The sequence below is a fragment of the Cupressus sempervirens genome, chromosome 7 (assembly GCF_028749045.1).
Source record: "Cupressus sempervirens isolate cs-2001-9-10 chromosome 7, ASM2874904v1, whole genome shotgun sequence".
Taxonomy (NCBI): domain Eukaryota; kingdom Viridiplantae; phylum Streptophyta; class Pinopsida; order Cupressales; family Cupressaceae; genus Cupressus; species Cupressus sempervirens.
In genome coordinates, this window is record NC_143124.1 from 380809035 (window position 1) to 380821367 (window position 12333).

The 12333-nt window shown below is 37.8% G+C and overlaps 1 pseudogene; it reads left to right on the top strand.

The window, feature by feature from the left end:
- Window positions 1-6840, top strand: part of LOC149547067 (subtilisin-like protease SBT1.8) — a 78770-nt pseudogene extending 71930 nt beyond the window's left edge.
- Window positions 6841-12333: the final 5493 nt, after the last annotated feature.

Below are 12333 nucleotides of genomic sequence, written 5' to 3' on the forward strand. Positions count from 1 at the left end.
AGTTGTACTCTCTAATAGGATCAAAAAAATAAGCATTAGTTGCTTAGTCATCTAAGGAGAGGTCAAAGTAGAAATTGAAGCCTAAGAATGATTTTTCTGGAAGTGAACAATCCTTCAATCCAACTTTGAAGTCTACTTCAAAAAACAAAATTCAATCCTAAACAAAGTAAATCTTCTAAATCTAGTGATTCTTCCTCCAAGACTAAGAAATTTACAAGGGATCTTTGCAGTTTCTATGGTAAGGAAGGACATCCAGTTTCTAGGTGTTGGAGATGGTTAGAGGCTTTAAAGGAAGTCATGCAACAACAACATATCTCTCCACCTCAGCCTCCTTCCATAGGGAAAGGTCATGTTCTTCATGCATGAACCTTACCTTTGGGGTCTTCTTAGATCATTGATTCTGGTGTTTCACACCATATGACACATTCATAGGATTTGGCCACCACCCTTTCCCATACTGATACTTCACATATTGTAGTTGGTGACTCAGCACAACTCCTAGTTCTTGGTTCAGGTTTAATTTCATTAGATGGTGGTTCTATTTAGGATGTACTTCTTGTTCTTGACATTTTGATGAACCTCTTTTTAGTTTATCAAATTTTCCATTATGGATCTAGTGAGATAGTTAAGTTCTCACCATGTGATGTAGTTATTTGAGACCTTCATGATCTTGATTCAGTTATTTATACTAGAAATGTTGATCCTTAGTCTCACTTATATCAGTTTGATGGCTTTGAGAGTTCAAAATTTTGGGTTCTTCTCTTATTTATCATGAAAACTTAGTAAGCAAGCTTTGGCATGAATATTTGGTCCATGTCAAGTACAAATATTTAGAGTAGATGAGTACACAAGCACTTGTTACTGGGATAGAAAAGATTTCTTGCACTAATAGTGTTTATCATGGATGTGTTCTTGGATAGTATCATCAAGATTCCTTTCTTATGGGAATGGCCACATGTGTTAAGGAACCCTTGGAGTTGGTCCACAATAATCTTATGTCATTTCCTATTCCTTTTTCAAGGGCTCACTATATACTCACCTTCATTGATAACTGTGCCAGACATACATGGGTGTACTTTCTTAAGTACAAATACGATGTCTTTGGTTCCTTTCAAATATTTAAGAAATTTTTGGAGAAGAAATCTATTTTTTCTCTCACATAAATAAAAAGAGATAATGGGGAAGTATGTGAAGCACACATTCAAAGAATTTGGCACTATGCATGGTTTACTACAAGAATTTTCAATTCCCCATACCCCTTAGCAAAATGATGTTGATGAGAAAAAGAACATAACACTACAAGAGATGGAAAATTGTATAATTCACTCATAGGATATGCAATCTTCATTTTGGGCTAAAGCAGTTGATTGTGTCAACTATATTCATAATCAAGTGCCCCACAAGGCATTACGGCATATGACTCCTAAAGAGGCTTGGTCTCATGCCAAGCATGATGTTTCTACATTTCAATTTTTGGTAGTGAGGCAAGGGATCTTATTCCTGATGCTTAGAAGAAATCTATGGAGAAGAAGATTTGACCACTCATATTTATTGGCTAATGTAAGGATGTGAAGGCATATAGGTTGTTTGATCCTAATTCCAAAAAGGTCTTATTTTCACGAGATGACTAGTTTGATGAGCATTTTCCTCTTCTAGATTCTCCCTCATTGAATTCCTCCTCATTACCTACTCCTCCCTATTCATCTTTTAGGGATTTAACATCCTCCAAGGATGATGTAGATGATAATCCACCCCCCCACCAGTTGCTCCATTTTTTCCTAGGTGGGTATGTATCACAGTTAAGGTAGTTAGTTCTTTAGTAGGTGTTCCTTCTAATACATATTGTACTCAAGCTTAGAAATTTGGTTCAAGACTTCTAAGTCATGTTATTTCTATAGATCCTCAAAAAAAAATTAGAGGCAATAGGATACCCAGAGTAGGATATCTCTATGAATGAGGAGTATTCTTCCTTGATGAAGAATAATACATGGGTTCTTTGTTCCCTTTTGAAAGGGAGAAAGTTAGTTTAGTGCAAGTGGCTATACCATATCAAGTATGTTGAAAATGGATCTATTGATAAGTACAAGGCATCTCTTGTTGTGAAGGGAATTTCATAGGTAGAGGGTATTGATTACTCTAAGACCTTTTCCCCTATTGCCAAGATGAATTCATTCACTTTGTACTTTCATTAGCAGGTTCATAGGGATGGGTAATCTATCAAATGGATGTGAAGAGTGCATTCTTTCATGGGGATCTTTGTAAAGATATCTATATAGAGGATCCTTAGGTTTTTGCAAGACTCTTCCTTAGTTTTTAGACTTCAATATTCATTATATGATCTTAAACAAGCCCCTAGGGATTGGTATGAGAAGATGGACTCATTCTTGCTTACTTCACTCTTCACACACTATCATTCTAATCACATAGTAGACATTTAGTGTTAGGGGATTGATATTATGATACTTGTCTCTATCTTTATGATCTCATCATTATGGTTACCTCATCCTCTATAATTTAGAGTGTTCAGAGAGAATTGATGGAGTAGTTTGAGATCACAAATCTTGATCTTTTGCACTATTTTTACGCCTACAAGTTACTTAGACTCCCAATGGTATTTCCATCTATCAACATAAGTATTCACTTGATATGCTTTAGTTATTCAACATGCTTGATTTCAAGCCTTCCTCTACATCATTACAATCAAGTGTTGTCTTGTCTACCACTTTTCCTACTTCTTTAGTGGATCCCACTTTATACTGGCAGTTGGTTGGTAGTTTGTTGTACCTAATGCACACTTGTCTTGATCTTTCTTTTGTAGTGGCCCTTATTTCTCAATTTTCCCATGATCCTGATGAGAGACATTGATAGGAAGCCAAACCTATTTTGAGGTACATTCAGGGCACTACATAGTTTGGCATTCACTAGACTATATGACCCACACACATTGTCAGCTTCACTGACTCAAATTGAGTTGGTGATTCTGATGATAGGAATTATACTTATGGCTTAATTTTCTATCTTAGATTTGGTCCTATCACATGGTCTTGCAAGTAGAAATCTACTATTGCACTATCATCTATAGAGGGTGAGTATCAAGTAGTAGTGTTATCTAGTCAAGAAATTTTGTGGCTTCAACAGTTGATGACTGAGTTTGGGTTTCCTCCTTATAGTAGGTAAAACTATAAAGTTGTGTCACCTTTTAGGATGACTTATTATAATGACTGAATTTGATTATTTCTATCTAAAAATCATTTTTTATCAAACATATGATCTAGATAAATTTATTCTAGCTAAGTTATGTATGGTCTCACACTTTTCCAATTGGAAATGTCTATTAAATGCATGTTTTATACTAGTTCATATCCAATTACTAAAAAAATAAAATTATTTTAGAAAAGTGGCATTTTAATAATTCTTACTATTTTTTATGGTATTTTTAATAACATATAAACACCATTTTATAGAGCTCAGAGTTAAGAATATTCTTATATAGAGTTTATAGTGTTTTAGATAGATATAGTAACTTATAATTAAAAAAGTCTACAAGCACGTATTTTAAAACTCGAAAAGATGTTGGTTTTGAGAAAGAAAAAAATATTAAATCATATCAAAAAAATTTAAAATTATATGGCGTTCTAAAGGAGAGAGTCCTCTTCTAGAATGTATAATTGTTCTCCTTGTTAGAATAGATTTTTTTTCAAAAATGTGTTGGTATATGAAAACTATCGATTTCAAGTGAGTTGAAATTTGAATCATTATAAAAGAGAAAATATAGGTCTAAAGCTTTTTTTTATTTTTTTATTTTTCTAGCTATATATGTTATCTATAACATAGTCTGAGATCAAAGGGAAATAAGTTAAATTAAATGTAGTTTTGTTTTGGGAACTAGACCCCTAGTTTTTAGCATTTTTCATTAGCTAAGAAATTATCTATAAAAGTTAGGAACACTTATCAAAGCTTATTCCAAATAATTATTAAAAATCATAATCCTAAACGTCACCCATTTCTACACATTTCATTAGTTTACTTCATTTTCAAATTCAAAATAATAATACCAATTTTATGTCACTGGAGGTGAACAATTATACTTTTTTTAGCCTTGTCCTTTACAAAAGGGTGATACAGGTTTGTGCTTTTACCTATGCTATGCTTTGGTGTGATAATCAAAGTATCATTCAAATTTCCCACAACCTAGTGGAGCATCAACATACTAAGTGTATTGACATCCATATTCACTTCATCCAACACTTGATCTAGGATGGTGTTCTCATCTTAGAGTACATTCCTATAGAAGAGAAGGTTGTTGACATCTTCACTAAGTCTTTTGCATCACCGCACTATCTTGAGTTGTGCACCATACTTGGGGTGAAGGAAGTTGTCTCTGGGGGGTCTTAGTGAGGATTTATTTCCTTTTTCATGTTTTACAACATTTTTTTTCATCTCTTTTTGGAGTATAGTTTTTCCCATGTGGTTTCCTCCATTTATCCATCTTATAGAGATTTGGTTTTAATTGGGTACCTCATCAGGTCATGTTGTCAGGACCCAACTTTTCTTCTAGATTATTGCTCATCTTTGTTGGGGGGGGGTGTTAGAGTAAAATTCCTAACTTTAATTTCTTGATTAAAGTTGTATTGTATCCTCTCTTAAGATTTCACCTTTATGCATAGTTGGAATTTAATAAATGTTTTCATTTATTAAATGGATTTATCTCTTTAGGGAATCCATGACAGGATTGCATTGACCCATTATCTCTTTAGGAGTGGATGACAAGGATTCCCTTATCACCTTATCCTCTTTAGAGATTATAGGATCTCCTCTATAGACATCATCTCTCTTGTATTACATATCTTTAGAACTCATTCCTTATTGATGAGAACACTTCTCATTTTTCATATGAATATATTCTTTCTATTTTAAGAGATAAATTTTCTTCCTATTAGGATTAAACCTCAGACAAAAATAAGAATTACATGCAAATATAAACAATATTAGAAAATAATTGATCACATAGAAAAGAACACAAGACACCAAGATTTAGCGTGGTTCACCTAATCCCTAGGCTATGTCCACCAAACAAAAAGTCCAATATTCTTATGATCTAGTGATTACTGTAGACACCTAAATTTGATTACACTACTTTGGTAATCTAATTTAGCCATCTCTAAAGGCATCATTAATTAAATTCTTATTTAATTAATCCTTTTTCATCCCCTAGTTGATTAATTTAATTAATCATCTATAGTCCTAATTGATAAATCAAATAATCTATTATTTATCAATTAAATCTTATTCTTCTATCTAATTTCAAAAATCCCCATTTATTAAAATAAATCTATTTGATAAATGAAATCCTCAAATTCAAAAAAACCCTAACCTATCTCTAATCTTCTATTTAGCCTAATCCACCCCATCCACCCATACTAACCAAGCTTAGCCACTAACTCACCCACCCTCATTAATGCCATCCACTTGCACATCTCTAACATCCCTAAGCTAATCCTAAACCCAAGCCTAATCCACCCCCTAATGTTGTCACATTCCTTAAACAAGTTTAAGACTTTCCTAATGCAAACCAAAGTCTCCCCTCAAAAAACCCAACCACTAAGTCATGAGTGCTCTTACAAAACATAAAGACTCTTACAAGCCCACTCATGACTCTTACACCCATCTTCCACACTCTTCCCTCTTCCACACTCATTCCTCTTACATCCCTCTTACATACTCAACCCCACTCATCATGCCTTTAACCAACCCTTTACCCTACCCTCTCACACTCATCCTCCTTGTGACAAGTGTCACCTTCCCATTGGTGCTAAACAAGCACAATCCATGTGCTCTCCTTTGAGTGCATCCTAGCCCTCCTTAAGCCTTCATCCATCCTTGCATCTAAGCCCTCCATCCCTCTACCCCTTAGCCTATAAATTGAATCCCATCCCAAGCCATTTCATCAACAATCTTTGAGCTAAAGTTACCATGCCCTTTTGAGAGCCAAAAGCCATACCCATACCCTTATAATTCCAAATTGAGAGCTCACAAAGCTACCAATTTGCCATTACCCATCTCCATTGAAGCAGCTTTTGAGCATCTTGAGCATACATCCACAGCAAAAGGACACATCTACAGAATCAAGAAAGCATGGAGTGTTTTCTCTTGTGAGATTTGCACTTATTGTTTGCTTTCTTTGTCTAAGCATATATGTGAATTTAGTTTTTGGTTTGTGAATGTTTACTTTATTTGTTAATGTTCTTTGCATACTAAATCTTGTTCTACATTTTGGCACGCCCGGTGGGACCCCACTATGGGTCATTTAATCATCTATTTTCATCTATATGTCATTTTTCTAACCATCTAATGTTTGTTGTTGTTTGAGTGTGTTGTGAGGGTGTTTTTCTTATTTTTGCAGGTTAAAGAACGCACTTAGGAAGAAGAAATACCATCTAAAAAAAGAATTTGCATTTTTCAGCTTTTTTGGCGCAGTTTTGGCATCTGCAACCTGTTCTATCTGCGAGAATCCACGTCTGTGCAAATCGACATCTGTGAAAATCCGCGTCTGCGAAAATTGTCATCTACGAAAATCCGCATCTGCGCAAATCGGCCTCTCTGCTTGTCACCTATTTTCTATGCCGCAAATCTGTTCTGTCGTCTTCGAATACTAGCATCTCTATATTTCAGCATCTTCGTATTGTGGCGTCTCTGCTTGATAGACTGTCATCTCTGCCTGCTTATGTTGCAACCAAATTGTCATCTACGCAGTTTGGCATCTCCGACTGTCATCTACGCATCCTGGACTATCGTCTCCGTAGATTAGCGCCTCTATCAGCTACTCTATTGTCTATGTAACCTAAAATGTCATCTCTGCTACCGCCATTGTCTCGGCAGATTAGCATCTCCGCAGATCAGCGTCTCTACAGTTTGGCGTCTGCACCTGATGAACTATCGTCTTCGCCTGTCTCTATTGCACTTCTATTTTAAAATCTTTATTTCTGCACTTTGTAGTTTTTAAAAAAAAAAGGGTATAAATCAAAATTTGACTTTTAGTGGTTCTGTAGGATTTAGACCATTTTAAGCATTTTTACGCATAGAAAAAACAACAAAAAAAGTTTAAATTTTTTTTTCCATAGTTAAGCTCTCATTTTTGAAGATTTTGGCTAACTAACTAAATTGTTTTTTTTTTTGTCTCACTGCAGGTTGGAGCACATATGGAACCACTAACCATGTTTCTTGTAGGTTTTCATGTTGCTAAAAAATGAACTTGAATGGTTAAACACATTTTCCATTGAATGAATGTTGCTCAAAACACACTCTTGAATGTCATGGATTAAAATCAACTTTCCTTGGAAAGAATGCTTAAAACAAAAAATCCAATCTTGAATGCCAAGGATCAATTAACCATTGCAATATCAAACACTTCATTTGGAGCTTCTAAAATTGAACAAAACAAATCTCTTTTTCACATGCAATCTAGGTAAAGTTTGATTTTTGGACATTTAAGAAACTTTGTTAAGTTAAAATACAAATTTACAAAAATCAATTTGAGTAGTTCCTTGGACTCACCTCTTTTCTAATCACCCATCAAATATTAACCATTGGTTGCAATCTCAGCGCCATTTATGGGGATGGGTCTACTTGAAAAAGGTGTTAAATGTTCCACAATCTAACTCACTCACTTGGTCTTTGAACGTTTGCTTTAACTTTATCAAAATTCTTAAATGGCCAAAACTCTAGATTAAATCGATCACACTTCAAGTTTGGGCACTAAAATTGAACAACAACTGACGTGGAGAGCCTCTGGGAGCGCTCTTGAAATCGAATCTCACGCACTTTTGTTTTGGGCTTAAAACAAACTCACACTCAATCTTGAATGCCTTAAAGAAAATTAATCGATACTTGACGTGGAGGGCCTCCGGGCGCACGAGTTTGCTTTTGTTGACCCTAACTCTTCTTATTTTTTGCATTCTTCAATCAATTTACTTTTGTTGGCACTTCAAGTTGGAATTGAACATTGTCTCTTAAACATGAGTGCTTGCAAAGTCTAGATTAGCACACATAAGAGTCAGTTGGTAAAAGAACAAGCGTGTTTTTTAGCCCAAGGTCATCCAAGTCTTCTCTCCCCTTGTTGTCTTTCGAGGCCATCTTGGGTGCATAAGATTAGGATCCAAAACCTTGTTTCTTTTTAGGAGGCCTGCTTGGGGATTTCATCACCCCTTGGACGACCTCAACTCCAGCGTTCCGATGGAGTATAAGAATCGGGAGGTGAATCGAAAGACACCTCTCTTGGGATCAAGATTTTGTCATTCGGGCTAAGCCTCAAGGAACTTTATACCCTTGAGAAGTGAAAGAGGAGAAGTGGGTTACCGCTCCTCTCGGCTGTGTGACATCCTTTTGGTCTCATCTACATATTTGGGCCTCATGTACCTTGCGTATATCGAGGACTCCCTAGCTAAATCAATTGTCATCCTTACAGAAAACCATCTAGGATGTTAATGTGTTTGGAGTGACTGATCGAAACATTTGTAGAACATACACACTCCTTGGCGCAAGTATCACATTCTGAGAACCACAAACTTCTATCTGGGTGTTCCTATTTATTGCTTGTTTTTATTTTACTTGTTGAATGAATGTTTGCCAAACTTGGTCAATCCTAGCTTAGGGCACACTTAGCGTAGTCACTGCCTATTTTAGAAGTTGAACAAGTTGAAGCAAAATAACTGAGATTTTTCCCAAAGCCAAGCAAATTCAAGAATTTATGTCAGAACAACCCAAACCCAAACAGAAGTTTCACAAGGTCAAAATCAAGCCATCTCTAGCATACCAAGAACTTTCAGCCAAGAGAAAAGAAATAACACCAAATCCACGAATTGCCAAACTCCACAAAGTAGAGGACAAAGCTACCGACGAAGCACTTCAAGAGGCCTGGTTAGAGCATACCATCAAATTTAGCCAACATCCAGGAGTTAATCTTGCTTATGCCTTACCAACTAGGCATGATTTCTATGATTAGACACCCTTGTTTCTCCACATCTTCTTGGATAAGCTTCACATTAGAGTCATCTTTGTAGAAAAGCCAGCCATCTTAGGTTATCCCCTTAAGCATTATTAGCTCATCCATATCATTTAGAATCATACCATCTAGCCAGTAATCGAAAATCTGCATATCTAAGCTTTCAAAATTGTTGTCACCTTGCTAAAAGTTTGCCATTCCTAAAATCTTCCAAATCCACCAATCTCACCAAGGTTATCCCTTTGACAGAGCTTTGTCTAGGGTAATCTAGCTTTGTCACTTGTTATCCCTCATCACCTTGAGCTAAAGGTTCGGATCCGCAAGTGGTCAATCTCGTGTTCTTCCTAAAGGATCATCAGTCTATCCTTAAGTTGACACAATCACCACCAAGCTTGCACATAGGAAAGTAGACCTTTTGTGCTTTGACAACATATCTTTGAAGTTAGAATCCCCAACCCAATCCTCCTTAGGTTTTGTCATATAGCTTTGCCTCAACCCAGGAAATCATTTGCATAGAAAAGCCTTCCCCCTTTTTGCATCCATCAGCATTATTGCATCTCATCCCTAGGAGCATTTTTCATGCCACCCGTCACTCGCTTAGCCAAGAAGAAAGAAACAATGGAGCCCTATTATTTGGATCGAACAGCCTCACCCCCCTTGAGCACTCAGCCATCCTTCAGCCCAGAGCCAGCTATGCCATCACCTACTGAAATTGAAGCTTTCATGAACCAACCAGGAAATGCAGTATTGGTAAACGTCATTATAGACAAAAACAAAGAGACAATCATGGCTAATTTTTGAAGGGACAATGTAGGAACCTTTGACTTTTGAAGACCCCCTCCATTATTAGATCCATCTCACCCGTTGTTTGGGCAGCTGCCACCACCCATAGGCTCTTATGATCCAAATTATCCTCAATATATTCCAAAAGAAGAGCCTCCAGCCAATCCATATGACCCAACAGACCCAAACATACCATCATCCACCCAAGTTGAAATCTCCATGCCGCAAGCCAACCCAGCCACCACCACTCCCTCCTTGGTTCATACCTCTCTGCTCCAAACCCCCTTTACCCAAAACATCTCACCGTTCACCCCCTTCACTATTGCTGCTGCTCCCCAACCCAGCCTTCCAAATCCACCCATCTCCCAAATCAGTGCTAGCATCTTTGGCCAACCTCAAAAATATACAATAGGGATGCCACCAATGGGGCCAAGTAATCAACCTTTCATCGCCCCCAGCTTGTTCACCACAGCCCAAAGCACAATCCCATCATTTCCATTAGGTCTTGGGAGCTCAATACCACCAGCCACAAATCCACAAGCTACTACCTTCACTCCACAAAGCTATCAAATCCCACAAGCTACTGCCAATCTTCTACCAAGCTCCCAAGTGACCCCAACTCCCACCACCACTATACCAAGCTTCCAAATCCAGCCACCAAGCTATCAAAACCCATCAATTCCATTCTCAAGCTTTCAATTCCCATCACCTCCACCACCAACTAATCCATTACCTCCTATTACCAACTACTTTTCAATGCCACTTCTAGGAGGTAATCCACCACCCCAGCCAACCACCAATTATTTGCAGATACCATCCCAAATGGGGGCACAACCCACATATATTGGTCAAACCCCACAAGCCCCCCGATCCTTTCCTCAAGCCTCACAACCATCTTATACCTTACCTCCACAAAGAAATCCATTTATCCCATAGCCAGCTTATGTTCCTCAATCCCAACCTCAAATCCCATATCAACAACAAGCCTCACAGCACATGCAGCAATATGCGCCACCTCCCCCTCAACAACCCGTCATCCACCATGCAGCTGCCCAAACAATGTACAATCCCTATCAGCAAATCCCTCATAACCATCCATATTCAATGGCCCCATCCAGCACATACCTACCTCAAGGCACTCCTACATTGGGGGCACCCCAACCATCACCTATCAATTTAGAGTGGGAGCAAATGAAGACAGCTCTGAAAGCCATCCAAGAAGGGAATGATCCAAAGACATTCAAGTTTGAGAATGTGTGTCCTTACCCATTTGACAGAGCCATTACCACGACACCATTTCCCGAACACTTTGAGGTACCTAAATTTGACAAATTCAGAGGAAAAGGATACCCTGTCACACATATCAAATAATTTTACATGCATTGCCAGGATGTGGCATACAATGATGTCTTCCTCTTGCGCCTTTTTCCCAAAAGCTTGGCTGGACCAGCTCTTGAATGGTTTTATAGAATCCCCTATGGCACAATTAAAAACTTTGCTGAATTATCTGAGGCATTTGTAGCCCAATATGCCCATCTTGTTGAAACAGAGCTATCAATAGTTGATCTTGTCCACACCAAGCAAAAAGGTGGAGAAAGCCTTGCCGAATACCTGCAAAGATGGAAAACCCTTACCACCCGCATATCCTGCACCTTACCAGAACGCCATGTGGTGAAAATGTTTATTGATAATGCACATCCCAGTTTGGTTCACCACATGACCATGAACTATTTGCAGACCTATAAGGATATCAAAGAGAAAGGAATGATCCTTGAGCAAGGACTCATCAAAGAAGGTGTGGTAAAGATTTACAAAGAGGCCAACCAAAATCAATCACATTCCAATGACAAGTCTAGGTATTGGAACAAAAACAAGCATGTTGCAATAGATGGGGTTACTGACACTAGACATGTGAATATCGTTGGTCCTTCTCAAAACCAGTCTAACCCACCATATCAAACAAACAACCAACAAGCTATCAATTACCAACAACAAAATAACCAAAGCTATCAAAACCACAATACAAGACCCAACTTTCAAGGGTCTAACAATCAAGCTAATGCCATCAATGTAGCTGCAGGGCAAAAGCCTAGATTCCAACCTGCACCTAGAAACTATACACCCCTTGGTGAGCCATTGGATGTTATTTTTGAGAAATTGGCTAAGGAAAACCTCATCAAATTTCCTCCTACCCAGCAAATTGATCCAAGCCAATCCAAAGCTGCATGGTACAAGGACAATGAGTATTGCAAGTTCCATAGGGTAAACAGTCACACCACCCTCAGATGCATGAAACTGAAAGACTATGTGCAGGACCTCATTGATCGGAAGGAAATCACTGTTGGTGCCCAAACCTCTCCCAATGCAGGCTTACAGATTTATCAAAATGCTTTTCCTCCACACAACAACCAAAATCCTAGAAAAACACCTATCCAAAACAACACCAAGAACTGCTAGCCAAACCAACAACATGGGAAGAACAATGACCACACTTCATCCTATATAGACTACGGTAGCCTTATAGGTTGTATATCTAAGAAAGAGCCTTC